This window comes from Macrobrachium nipponense, chromosome 6 (genome assembly GCF_015104395.2).
Source record: "Macrobrachium nipponense isolate FS-2020 chromosome 6, ASM1510439v2, whole genome shotgun sequence".
Classification (NCBI taxonomy): domain Eukaryota; kingdom Metazoa; phylum Arthropoda; class Malacostraca; order Decapoda; family Palaemonidae; genus Macrobrachium; species Macrobrachium nipponense.
Window position 1 is genome coordinate 87,286,688 of NC_061108.1, and position 15,000 is coordinate 87,301,687.

The 15,000-nt window shown below is 36.1% G+C and overlaps 1 long non-coding RNA gene across 1 annotated transcript in view; it reads left to right on the plus strand.

Annotated features, from left to right (window-relative positions):
- The first annotated feature begins 4,372 nt into the window (after positions 1 to 4,372).
- Positions 4,373 to 15,000, plus strand: part of LOC135216883 (uncharacterized) — a 16,321-nt gene continuing 5,693 nt past the window's right edge. The window contains exons 1-2 of the long non-coding RNA XR_010314951.1: positions 4,373 to 4,446; positions 13,566 to 13,760. This is a non-coding gene — a long non-coding RNA (uncharacterized LOC135216883). The remainder of the gene's footprint in view (positions 4,447 to 13,565; positions 13,761 to 15,000) is intronic.

The following is a 15,000-nucleotide window of genomic DNA, read 5'->3' on the forward strand; positions in this document are numbered from 1 at the left end:
AGGAACCTGCAAAAACTAGATGCCGAAGTATCTCCAGGACTCATGCAGAAGAGTGTGTTCCTAGAAACACCACACATGGTGAGAGAAGTGATGGACTCTTTAGGAGGCAGGATGCAACCCGGAACCGCACACTATAAAAACCACCCAGTCTAATAGGATGACTGTGATAAATAAATAATAATAATAGTAATAATAATAATTCATGATTTGACACTTTGTTTTAGATTTTGTCATTTGAAGCTGAAAATGTTTTGGCGATAAAAAACTTTACAATTTCATTTTAGTTCTACAGTAAAAATCCAAAAATAGATTCACGCAATTTCAGAGCTTCAACCAATATGGTATGTATGTAGTTAGGGCAATAAACTTTGATATGAGTTGGAAAGGTAGCTCCTCCTTATGAATGAATTATCACAAAAGAAAATGCGTAGGAGTTTTACTGTTTCTTTGTAAAATTTGGCTTATTAGTATTGATATTCTCACTGGTACTTTTTCATCATTTGCTCGTTTTTATGTGACTGCATCACGTGGGTTGGGGGTGGTGTCTGAAGCATTTATTTTATTCTTGGCAAAGCAAGTGATACTACAGCTTGTATGTGGCATCTCCTCCACTCATCTTTGAATTAGCTTTGAAATTACTTTCCAGAATTTAGTCTTATTTTGCTGAATAAGGCTTTCATTCAAATTTTTTGTCATTGCTTTGTTTAGTGTTTAAATTGCATCTTCTCCCTCACTCAAAAGTCATTTTCTGTAAGGTCTGAGATGGTTTGTCAGTTGCTAAGATTCTCATCTGATAAGCCAGATGCGTTTGGAGTAACTCCTTTTTTGTGGTCTTTCTACCTAGATATTATCAAAAACTGGGCTGGAGTTATTGAGTTATCATTTTTAATTTTGTTTCATTGTGGGTTTTACGTCTTCACCTAAATTATACCGTAGTTGGATGAAGGGATATGTCCTTTTTGCTTTGGAATGGACTAAGTTGGGAGATTTGTTTCATCATGCTGCTCTGAAGATGAAGGCAAAATTTTCTCTAGTTTGCTTCCCGTTTTGATTCCACATCCATTATTTGAAATGCCCCGAACCTATCCTAATTATTCTTCCCATATTATTTGAATAGTGTGTAGTCTGTATAACTTCCAAATATTCTTGAGAGCCCTTGTTATCGCTCGAGCAGGCAATACTTGTCAGTTCAGATGAAGCTGTGTGATGACTGGTAATTCTGATGCTCAACTAGATTTTCAGATGACATATAATTACATGCTGAGCAGCATGGCAGTGAATGTCACTAGCTTTTGTGATGAGCAACATAAACTCTTTTTATTTGTGTCCCTAGCATAACTTTGCCATAGCCGATGGTTTTCAAGGGCCAGAGACTCATCCACAATATTACCTGCGGAATCACCTGTGTCACAAGATTATTGTAGGAATTTGGCCGCAAAGGTTTTGTGGTTCACGAGCCATTGGAGCATATTGTAGGCAAAATGAGGTCATCTACTATATCACTGTATCATTATCAGTCATCATCAAGGGCAATATTTGACTTTTCATATCAGATAATTTTTTCCCATAATTCTAGCCAGTTCACTTCAATACAGATTTTTTTAGCCAAGGGTAGCACTATAGGCCTGTAAAGAGGCACTGGCAGGGTACAACACATCACTTCCCAGTGTGTCACCCTTTTGTTACACTTCTCCCACTTTTCCCATGATCTCTTTGTGGACTTTGTAACAGATCTCATTGGATGAAACAGAATTTTGTGAGATGCATGAAACCTGGGAAGCGATATTACTTGTAATTTTACCTTCCTCTCTTCCCATCAGAACCCAAGAAGGCATAGTACAACCTGTATCCCTATAAACCTCCAGTATTTCTTAGTATATTCCAAGTACCAGAATAGGGAGCAACAACAACATCATCCCTTTTGAGGAAGACAGATTGCCTTTGGCCAGTTAGGAAAAGGCAGCTTCTTGAATATCCAGTAAGGGCACAGGAAGAGGTGGGTATCAATATGGTTTGCCAAGTTGGGGGTCGCCTTCTACAACACCACATGCAAGGGAAGTCATCCCATTGGGAATCCAACATTTCGTCTAATGGGCTGGGGTAGCAATGGTACTATTCCCTCTTATCACCCATGGAGAAGTATGTACAAAAGGCTCTTTTACAAAAGGACTCGTCTGAATGGATAATTATCTCGCACTGTTAAAGTTGAACAAGAGGGAGTTCAAGTGGTGACTCTACTTTGGAACCCACCTGAGAAAAATCTTACTAAACCTGCGATTGGTAAACAATAGACTTTAGTCAAAATATTTCCTTATTAAATGAGACAAGCTCTGCCTCACACTCAATGTAGGTTTTGTGTGGCTGCGATTCAGAGGAATACACTTGTGAGCTTGTTATCTCCTCCTAGCAAGACAAGCCTGAATAAGGAAATATCTGGTCCATAATGTCCCCTTGACGAATGGAATGAATTTTAGGCCTATTACAGTTGATCAAACCATAACCCAAGAACATGATCAGAGTATGGCTCTCAAATTCCTGTATCAGGTTTCAAGACAGCATCGACCCATGAAAACAGCTGTTTGGAAAGAAACTCCAGCCTGGCCAAGGAAGGGTGCTCTTACCATAAAGGTTGTTCTGGCTTCCCCTGCCGTGTAAGTAGTCCTCCTTGAGAAGTTGGGAGGCCATTGGATGACTCATAAGTTACCTAGAAGATGGTCTTTTGTTCTTAGGAAGTGTTACTTCAATTTCTTGGAACTGCTGGCTGTCTTACTAGCTCTCAGAAAATTGAAGCATCCAAAGAGGACCCATGCAATATTGATCCTAGATAGTGTGACATGTATAAGGAAGCACAGCTCCTTTCAATGCAATCATACTGTCTATCCTACGAATGGCTTTGGAAATGAAGTGGCGCTTGTCATTAATCCACATCACAGGGTCACTCACTGTGACATATGACTTTATGACTACCTGTTGAGACAGACAACATTTTCAAGAGAGTAGATGTTTGATAAAACCTCATTCTAAGTGATTACCAACCTATTATATGAGAGAACCATAGTTTCCAGTGTCTGTCTCCAAACCTGGATAATCAGGCAATAGCAAGACACACATTCTTACAGAACTAGAGCATGTTGTCCCAGTTTTCTTAGAGGAGCAGTTTGTTACCCTTCAACTGAAGTGCCTACCTAGTGGCCACAAATTGGGCAACAATCATTGGTTCATTTCATTAGAACAATGGGGAAGGATATTAATGCCTCTGCCATTCAGCGTTCTTTCCTGACAGTAATAAGAAAAGTGTCTGCACACCTCTTTTTACAGAGCTGTGATCTTCACGTATGTATTTACAAATATATTAAACCATGAAAATTATGCGTCTAACATTATTCTCAAGTGTAGAAAATATAAAGTTCATCTATTTGGCACTATCATTCCATATAGCACTTGTGTTGAATTACTTCCTGTCAAAATTATGTTCCAAATTAATAGAATAAAATCCAAGTACAAATACGAACACGTGAAACCATAAATCATCTCTAAGATCAAAATAGCAATTTCAAATCCACCACCCCTTCACCCGCGATCTCTCTCTCTCTCTCTCTCTCTCTCTCTCTCTCTCTCTCTCTCTCTCTCTCTCTCTCTCTCTCTCTCTCTCTCTCTCTCTGTTTGATTTAACTGAAATACTTTTCCTGCTAGAGGTAATTTAAGGTAACATTTCCGCCGAGTATCAAGATCCTTAATAAAATTACATGGAGAGAGAGAGAGAGAGAGAGAGAGAGAGAGAGAGAGGAGAGAGAGAGAGAGAGATCGGGGGTGAAGGGGTAGTGGATTTCAAATTGCTATTTTGTTTTTAGAGATGATTTATGGTTTCACGTGTTCGTATTCGTACGTGCATTGGCGCACTGACACAGCTATATGGGCTTCCTTATTATTATTATTATTATTATTATTATTATTATTATTATTATTATTATTATTATTATTATTATTATTACTGAAAAGGGGAATCTAACAGATTCCCGAAAGCTAACTGTACAAATTTATCTATAAATATATCTACATATATATAACTGTGGATTTGTTTCTCCATTATTATTATTATTATTATTATTATTATTATTATTATTTCTGGAACCTTTTATTCTGAATTTGTTTTGCTGTGAAGTACAGTCAAAGTTTTGAACAGCCCTTCGCCAATTGCCCTGAATAAATATTGAACATCATTTTAATTTCCCTTTGTTTTATGTTTTAAGAAACCAGTATAATGTCAAATATATTTTATGCATCAATAGAAACTCCTGAAAAAAGACAGAAACGTGTTCTTTTGGAATGTTGGAACTAGAAGAGAAAAGGGGAAGCTGGAACAGTCTTACAGGTAGCGTCGTAGTGTTAACGTTTCCAAAAATGCTTTTGTGTCAAAAGGTTTCCCTCAGAAAGACCCGGTTCAAAGTAAAATCATTTTGTGTATTTTTCCGTCCAATTTAGCTTTATAAAACAAAAACTAATATCTTAAAAGGAGAAATATTTCGTTTCCTTTTCGTTCTTAAGCACAATCATGTTGTAAGACACCGTTATCCCGTCGTATCAGTTTATTACAAAGTAGACTGAGTATGTTTGACAATTGGGTGAATTTATTTGTCTTTCATGCTGTTTAATAAGGGTAACTTTCCAAATGTTGAACATTGTCTTGATATATGAAATTTTATCGTTTTTTGCTTTCGGTTGTTGCTAGCTGAAACTTTCCTGGTATATTTAGGTCCTCTTGCACTAGTCCTCTGCCATCCACTCGTTTATCCATTAGCATCGCAGCCTTCGTTAAGTTTTTAATTTGTAGTCATTGTGGCACCAAAATTGACCATTTCAACCGTGTTTTCAAATCTGGTGTATGTAAGATATCCCAACTATCTGTGGTATAAAGCAACCCATTAGGTCAATCTTCGAGGTTTTTAAAGTGTGCTCCTCTAAGGTTTTGTCAGTTCCTTTTAGTTGAATTACATGTCTGTGGATTAAACTCTACGGATCTTGGTTAGTTGTGGCTTGCCTTGTTTTTGGATGGCAGCTCGGGGTTCTTATTTGTACAAACAATGTTTAGATAGCTACCTTGGTAGTTTTTATTTTAATTTTTTTATTTATTTTTTTTAAGAGTCAGGCAGTTTCCCAAGTGGAAATGGTAAATATCATTGATGAATCTCCAGCGATTCCTCATGACCTAAAGAAAGTAATATATTTATGAACTTTGGTTTCTAGTGAAATTAGATGCGCTAGTTTCTTTGTATAGGATTAAGTTAGTGAATCCTCGTTATTGGTCACATTCATCAAGCGGTATTCTCCCACTGACACCCATCTAGTACAATTCCGGGATGTTTAAGTCCTCAGGCGAGGCTACTTTTACTCAGGGTGAAGTCATTTAATTTTTTGCAAGTTTCCTATAAATTCGAAATGCTTTATTCATTTTTATGTACCTTCAATCGATTACGTACAATCATGAAATAAGGAGGGTATTATGTTAAGGACTATAAGAACCGAAATCACTTTCTCCCCTTCCCCTCTCGTTTTTTAACAAGGAATCTTTAGTGTTATTGTATTTTCACTTCAAAGAAGGAATAAACCTCCAAAAAGACACTACTGATCCATTCGCAGTCATAAACTGGTAGGTGGATAAATAGCCAGCGAGATAGAATACTGAAAGACAAAAAGGTACACTATTCGAAAAGAAGAAAAATTAATCGGAAATGCTAAAGATACAGACTGAAGATATAGTTAACAAAATGCAGAGCTAGACTTTATTTGGTAACAACCATCACATAATCCAACCACTAGTCTTCCCTTACCATCCCCATTGAGTACACCCAGACTAGTTTGCATTTGACAGTGATTGGCAGAAAGGTTAACCTTGTCATAGACTAAGTTGTTTTAAGTTATTAGTATACACATGGCCATGCCAGATAACCCCATCATGAGCAAGTGTGCTTATGATTTCCCGATTTAATCCTGATTTTACCTGTGAAAGGGATAGGTGAACAGTCATATGTATTAACTTGATTTCCTAATTTATCAGAAGAGGGCACACCGTGAGGTGGGGATCGAATCCCCGTGACTGGACGTACCCACCACCTGCTTCATTTTACAGGATGTTTGGTTTTAGGTTTAGTCCACAAGGCATTAGGAAATGAAACTAGTTTATTTTGACCTTGACATACACTGTGTTATCAAAACACGAATGGTTAATATAAACTCGTGGATCTAATAATATACGTTATGTGAAGCTTTTACTAAAAGGTGTAACCAAATTATTCAATTAGTGACTATATGAATTATTTGCGAAAAATAAGAGAAATTTTTTTAATCCTTTTATTTAAATTTGATCGCCCTTCTAAAATTTGAAGGAACTGCACGATGGCCAACAAAGTATGTGCTAGGTCCCACAAAATAAGAGGTAAATGATGCTAACTTTTGGCATATAAAATTGTATCGGTTTTATAATATTTTTACAAATATTTGTTATCCCTTAAGTCACCCCTTCTATCAAGTCTTTCAAAACAGGCCCAATTTATCAGCTACAGTTTAGTTTTTTCGAACGCTTGTTATTCTTCCATGACAGTCTATTGAGTGGGTGCCTGTGGTTTAATCACATTCTCCGTGTTTTGGGCAATATATTGATCAGACAAGGTACCGTATATTCAGTGTCCTGTTCACAGCCTTCTTGCTTCTTGACTCCGTTAACCAACATTTCCCCGTGCTTTTGTGTATTCATACCTTTTGTGACTTAATATGCTGCACTATCCGTTTTACCCGACCAAAAAAAGAGCTTGCGTGAATTGAAAATGGGTAAAGTGGGCGCTGCTATATTGTGGTATGGGCTCGCTAGATCTCGCCGACGTGTCACACAGGGCTCCCACTTTTAGGGAATTATCCCTAGGGACTTTTAAGGACGTTGGGGATAATTTAGGGATTTCTGAAAATTTATGGAATCTAGGGAATTTGTTTATATCTATACCTTTTAAATGGGAATAGCTCTAAGGAAAAAGTTAATGCATACTAAACTTTGAGAGTCAATTGATATACCACATTTAACCTCTTAATACCAACACATGTCCTCTGCTACTACAGTCGCTGTAGTTTTATTGATTTCAATGCTGCTATGTTTCAATCTGGCGGCTCCGTACCAAGATTTCTTAATATTCCTGATGAATTCTGAACCACCATAGTGTACAGAAAATACGAAACCAATCCCCAGCTAACAACGTGCAATATTCAAAAAGTGTTATATCAGCAGAGAGTAAACAGGAAGTCTTGTCTCGGTGTTTTCACAAATGTCCAGTAGATGCCTTAAGAACCTGTACAGTAATTGATCATACGTATCTGCAGAAAGTTTACGTATCTGCAGAAAGTTAGGTCATAATTTGTTTGTCATCCAAGTCATTTTGTGACTTTAAAACAGTTGAGGAAAGTTGATGCACTTAGGAGCATGTTTCCTCAGTTTACCATAATTAAATACTTAAGACCATTAATATCTAAAAATGTTTTTTCCAGATTCTAACTTAGTAGTTAACTACTATTAACAGGTGGTGGAATGCCCCATTTATTGGTCATACGTATATTGTTGGCTGCCAGGCCGGAGCTCCACCAAATGACTTAATTGACAGTTTGATACTTTTTTCATAAAAATTCAGTTGGGCAATATTTAACTCTTATTGCATATACATGAAGCAAGGTTTCTCAACTAGAGCTTCCGAAAATGATTAATGCTTTAAAGGGGCTGAAGGAAATGTCTAAGACATAATATATCGAATGGCTGAGTATACGAGTAAAACCTCATAGGATTTTTTTATAAATTGTTTAAAGAGGATACTCAGCCCTTGGACTGCAGTTTCGTGCATTTCGAATTCCTGTGTAATAAGGAATGATTCAGGTCTGACAACAACGTACTTCCAGATAAGCCCCAAGTGAACGTAAATGACTGGCGCGCAATAGGTTGTTCGTAGCGTTAGGCTTAGTATTGTTTAAGTGATTTCTGGAATCTCTCTCTCTCTCTCTCTCTCTCTCTCTCTCTCTCTCTCTCTCTCTCTCTTTCTGTATGTATGTATGTGTGTGTGTCCCCCGTACGAAATTAGTCGATTTTAATTTAGTTCAATTTTGATAATTATGGCCTGCAGTGGTATAACAATAGCCACTTTTGAGTTGCATTCGTAACTATTGTTGAAAAAAACCTTCTTTGTTTGCTTTATAATATGTAAAGCTTAGAGTAACCAGTTAATTTCCTGTGGATTTTATGGTTCGATTTAAGTTTGAGAACTCTTTAAGTACAGTAATCATAGCCTATAGATGCGACTGCCCTATTGGGAAAACTGCAACTCTTTCAGGAATAGCACGACTTAGCAGCTTATCGAAAGTAATGACTACTTTATCATATGTTACATTTCATCACGTGGCTCACATGGTATCCGTATATTAAAGTTTAAATTACGTCAAAAGTAACATACCTCTCATAAGAATATTAAATCTCTAGCGAGTTTCAGAGTTTCTTATAGTTAACTGTCAAATGTCTTTTGTGTAGAATGAGAAATATATGCGTGAAACATATTTTGTAATTTATAGAGTTTAAGTTTCCATAATTTAGTTTCTCGTTTTCATTATTGGTATTAAGTAAAGCAAGAAATATGTAATCGTGCACATTGAAGAAAGCAGTGAAGAAAGCCAGTACTAGTTAACTAGTACTGGAATAAATTGAACACTGATCTAAGGAGACCATCAGAGCCGTGTAATTTAATATAAGGTAAATTCCTGACTACACCCGTGATGTCACCTAAGGTATTGAGATCCGCAAAATTAACTCATGTTAGTAATGTCATAAGTAGATATTACATTGCGAGTAATAACTGATATTTCTGATAGTTGCAATGATTATCCCACACCTTTGCAATAGCGGTATCGCAATGTTGCTCTATCTTTATGATAGTTCGTAAGTTTTTATCTTGGGATGGGTAATCGCAAGAATCTAAAGAATCTAGATATGACATTTGAGACACAGTGCCACCAAACAAGTTTTAACTATTCTCTTCCCTGGCATATCAGTAAAGAGGTGGGCATACCTTGAAATTGTAAATAAACGGTCATTACTTACAGCAGGCCTTTTTTCTCATTGTCCACTCTACCGAAGATTCATTTGGCGTATACTTAGCGGACACATTCGAAGATTTACCCCATTATTCCAAATTAATCGTTCATTCTACACTCCTGTAACAGTCAAATGGTTATGTCTGAATTTCTCGGTAAAGTCTTGATATTATCGGCATTGCTAATATCAAGACGAAACTTATTCTGCCATCCCATGGCTACAAATTTTAGGACTCTAAAACCAACATTCCAAATGCATTTTAGCACAGTAACTTTGAGGTCACTCCAACCCGGCTTCTGCAAAAAAAAAAAAAAAAAAAAAAAAAAACTTATTCAGCGATACAGTTATCAAGTTAGATAATAATTCATTTAGGGTATGTTCTTTGATGGTAATTTCTATAGTTTTTGTTGAAAAGCGTTACATCAAAAAGGTTAAAATGCTATAGTTCTGGATGTCATCCTAAAGGCCATAGCTGTTATTAACGGTAGGAGTAGAGAAGGTTGGGTGTTGAAGACGAAACTTATTCTGCCATCCTATGGCTACAAATTTCAGGACTCTTAAAACATTCCAAATGCATTTTAGCACAGTAACTTTGAGGAGGCCGCTCCAACCCGGTATCTGCAAAAAAAAAAAAAAAAAAAAAACTTAATCAGCGATACTGTTATTATCAAGTTATAGAATAATTCATTTAGGGTATGGTCTTTGATGGTAATTTCTATAGTTATTGTTGGAAAGCGTTACATCAGAAAGGTTAAAATGCCATAGTTCTGGATGTCATCTTCAAGGCCATAGCTGTTAGTTAACGGTAGGGGTAGAGAAGGTTGGGTGTTGAATGGTACTTATACTGGGATGTAATAGTGGGTGTTTGTGAAAAAAAAGTTTAATTCATGACCTTAATATTTTCTTCAATAAAAATTAATTTGTCGATCCAATAAGCAATTACTTTTTCCATGTGATTAATTGGTCTGTGCCACAAGTAGCCAGTAGCCGGAAAAAGTCAATTTGGGTAAGGGAAAATGTCACTGGAAAAAAGTGACATTGTTATGATATTTAGTCTATTATCTATGTTTTTACGGTCATCCCCAACAGGCTTGTATTAACAAGCAGCAAAGGAGGATACATTGATACATATCTTGTTAAAGCCCTTTGAGGTCAAGAACTAGGGAATGTTAATGTGATTTTTTTTATTATTTTTCTGTAACTTTTACATAGAGTCGAGTAGCCAGACCACCAAAATAGGACGACTTGCCAACTAGGTCCTTAACTGTGATTTATTAAGAAGGCTCTGAAGTCAGCATTTTGTAAATCGTCATTGGAAGTCCAATTGTCACTTAAATAACCGAAATGACTCAAATCTACCGACAAAAGGAAGTAAGGAAATTAAGGAACAAATGAAATATACTACCGAGCAATTTTGAACTTTTAAGTTGCAATATGACGTTACTTAAACTTGGACCTAAATTGTTTTACGCATGACGATGCTTAATATTTTAAGTTCAGTTATTCTAATTGTTACTATGCGTTTCCTCTCTCTCTCTCTCTCTCTCTCTCTCTCTCTCTCTCTCTCTCTCTCTCTCTCTCTCTCTCTCTCTCTCTCTCTCTCCGTCAAACTAGATTGAAAAATTTTCCCAGTTATCGTAGTAGATCAAAACTACTAAGTTTTCGCCTCTTGAATCTTAATACAGCTGTATGGAGTCTGATTAACTTGTTGTTTTAGTTGGTCATTTCAAATTTAAGTACAGTTCCCAAGCCATTGTTGAGAAACAGTTTATTGAAGTCGGAAGTCTTTTAACCTGACAAGGTATTTCTAAGAAATTTTATCCAGTCGGTCAATAGTTCTATTGCTTAAGTCTTGTTGACTATCCCTTCTATCTTATCTCAAGATAAATTCTACCTCCTCTTTATAATAGAAATCCTATGTAAAGGTACCATAAAAATCGCTTAATCCCAGTTACAAGTTTTCCTTGTAAAATAAAATAATTATTCCACTTTTTCCCCATTACAAAATGTAGTTATATGATGTGTATTAAAAATTACCTTTATAATTACAGTTTGGTGATGATATTCTTGCTAGTACCAAGGTACTATGGTTGTTTTTTGTGATCAGATGGGCGTAAGTTACTGGATAAAGAGGAGGTGTGGGCAGTTTGGTATTTCGACCTCCCCGCCCATGAAGGCAAAATAACCTCTGGACAGTGAATACCTATAGAGTCTCTATTAGATATGTCCTTCAGTCACATATGTAGTAAACATCCATGGAGGCAAATACATGCTCTACGGTTCTGCAGAAATATTATTGATCTTTTAATTAATGGCACATGGCGGAGAGGTAGTTTCAAAATCTTTTATTATCTACTGTGACAAAACTACGCAATTATTTGTCTTATTATTTTTAATTTAATCTTTTTTTTACATAAATATAAGTTGAGTTTACCTTCAAAATTGGTCTTGAAGACCGCGTTTATTTTTACATGCATTACATTATCTGTCGCTATGAAGTAAGGGATCGCTTTCTAAAAATTCGTATTTTTTCAGGGATTTGCCAAAATCGATTCTCCATATCAAGACCTGAGAGCTCATAGCAAGCTTTACATCCGAAAACTATTTCCTGTATGTACGATTATATCTATTGCTGGAAGTTACTATTGTAAATTATTCGAAAGTAATCCAGTTGTCCAAAATCACTGATTTTTGCAAGTGACATTTACAGCTGATTACTTTTAGTTCCTAAGCTATATATTTAAAGGATTAATCGGTTAAAGCTTTGTGAAAATTATATTACTTGAGCATTAGTTTTAATTATTCCTCTCGAACAAGATCTATAGAGTAATTCTGTTATACTTATCATAAAAAGTAAGCAGCCGCTAACCTGGAGTTACAGGTGGAATTCAGTTCTGCCACATGGACATTCTTTTGGAATAATACTGTACTACGCTTTCAAGTTTACGGTTTCTGTAACTAAGCCGTTTAGGGTTTTCTATGTGCTATTTAAATTTACCTTTAGCTTAGACTTTATTGATGATACTTGAGTTCAATCTTTGACAAAACAACAAAAAATTATAATGAAATTCGTACTTTGGGACTAAGTTCATTACGGGGGATCATGGGATATCTCGAAGATAGTTACTACTGAGTAAGGACATTTATCAACTGAAAAGCCCTTTCTGATGTCTGTCTTTTGCCTGGCCGTGTTCACCAGTCTTTTACGTGACGTAAGGACTTAGCTATTCTCTAAGAGTTATGGCAAAGGGGGACCAAGTTAGTATAATATGGCGCACGCCTTCAGAGCCGGCCCAATGCATAGGCGAACTAAGCAAGAGCACTTGGGAAATATTAAATTAATTAAATTTAGAAAAGCAAAAATAAATAGAACGCAGAAGTAAAGAATAAATAAAAAATGATCCAATACAGTTAGTCACGAGTCGCTGCTGTGCTTCGCTTCTATTTATGTACTCCGTGGTGCAACTGCAAATCCATAAAACGTGCGAAGTAAAGATTAATTCGGTACATATTTTGCGCACATCATCAGTATTTTTCACAAGCAATTAATATATTTATACGCCTGAAATTTTTTCATATAAGAAGCTTTAATTATATTATTTGGTTTTAATTTTAGTGGGAAATTGCATTTTTGCACAACTGCTCCCGTTTTTACAAATAAAAGTAATTAAACTGAGTAACAAGTTTTATTGTGAATGTGGTCTTGCCAAATGATTTTTTCTGGTACTCACAAATACAAGTTCAATACACCGCACAATACATCACTCTTGAAATTTGAAAGTGCAAATAATACTGGACCATACTGTGATTTGGTTGCCCCTATATGGTTAGTGACACCTTTATAGTACATGAAATAGTCACGTGTTCAAGCACCGGTGGTGGTGATTATCGGTAGCGGGTGGGTTACACAAATCCAATCCTGCTTAGGGCCCGATAAAGGCTTGGGCTGGCCCTGTACGTAGGTACACCCTACAAATTTCAGAATGTGTATAGTGCATTATTACTGTATAATATATGGTGACAAAGTTGTTCCGGGTATTGTAGAGCGCCTGCGGCGAAGTAGGACCTGAGAAAAACAAGGAAAACTGTACTATAAATGCGTAATTTTCATCTTCTTTCCCTTCAAAAGAATTTCAGAAAATGGGCCCTTCACAAACGAACATAGTTACATCGAATTTAAGCAAAATTGCTTAGATAACATAATTTTTTTTTTTTTCACCATTTCAGCTTTACGAGATAGCCACTTTTTTCTCGGTATCACCCTAAAGCACTACATAAAAGTTTATTCTTCTAAGTATCACACCCAGTTGATATATGAAGTGGAATATGTAGAAATGTCAGTGATATATATATTTATCTCTTGTAAAATGTTCTAAGTCTAGTTTTACTAGTTTTCTGAGTCTTGAGAATGTTGGAAGTATTGATTAAGTTGAGCAATTTCCTCTTTCAGGTGCGGACAGCTTCCTTCGCATTCAAAATCCATTGGCGAATATAGGACAGTAGACATATTCAAATGAAAAAAAAAAAAAACTCCAGTGGAGAAATAAAGTACGCGCTGGAACTTGAATAACTGATGATGAGGAAACGATGCCATATAGAAAACAATATATCTGTGACGGATTATGAAGAACCTGCTTAACGTAAGGTAAAATTTTTCTGAGTTTTTCTCAGAATAGTTGAATACTACTTGGGCTACGAACAAAGCAGCCTATGTAATGTATGAAGAACTCTTGTGTATGAGTTTAAATTTATTCTAGTAAGAATGTTAACACATTGCAAGTAAACTTTAGAATGTAAAATGGGAGTTACTAAAGGTTCAGTGAAGATAATGACTGTTGCTAAAGGGAGCGTATGTAAGAGTGCTATGCGATACTAAGAACCATATTTGCTATCAGATTCAACTTGAACTTGAAACTGGCCCCGTATACAATTCTTGCATATCTCAACGAATCTTATTAGTAGGCTGCCGTTTTTCTTCGGTCACTAATGCCCAGTTCATTTATGTGGTAGGTATCTTAAACTTGTGTAATCGCTGCGGTTTAGCTCGAATTTCATAGCATTTGCCTCTGGACTATTTCCCTGCCTTTAAATATGCAATTGTTAGATTTTAAATTGTTATATTTAAATTTTTATAATTAGCTCGGCCCATGGGCCTAGACTAGTTTAGAGGGTTGGGTGACTTAGGAAGACATGTTGAACAGACATACTTTTTAACGGTGCAGCTCGACGTTCTGGCTCATTAGAAAGTATCGTGTGTAATTCAAAACAACTTATTAATTTAATGCTAAAGATAAGCTTCGTAATGTTTGCAAATTTTCATTTTACTTAGCGCTAAATACAATGGTACGCTGGAGTGAAAACGATTCTCATCACTATGATATTTGATCAAAATCCATTTTGCTTTCACTTCGAGAATCTAAACTCCGACTGCGGTTGTGTCTAGACTCATATTCAGCAGTTACTTTGGTAGTCGTTCGTTACAAATTTTAATTAATGTTTCTAAGCCTGACATGGTATATTGTTAATTATTTTATCCAAATGTTATCCAAGTACTTTTGTTAAAAATGTCTTGAGAGTTACATTATTTTTAGTACGAATTACCTTATAATAACTGTTGTTGTTTCTCCCTAATTAGTGTTGCTAATACCAAGGTGCTAAGCTTGATTTTGGATGACCAGGTTGATGTAAATTATGGATAAGGTGGTGCTACGGGCAGCTGATTATCTTGCCCTTCGCCGGTAAAATTTGCTCTGCCCAGAGAGACTCGCCGTATCATGATCCTGTTGGCAAAAGGCGGTGATTTTGGCTAGTTATATTTTTAGTAGTTGAATGCTATCTCCTTTGCTGTCGGTTTAAGGGATTAATCAGTTGAAGCAAGTGAAAAC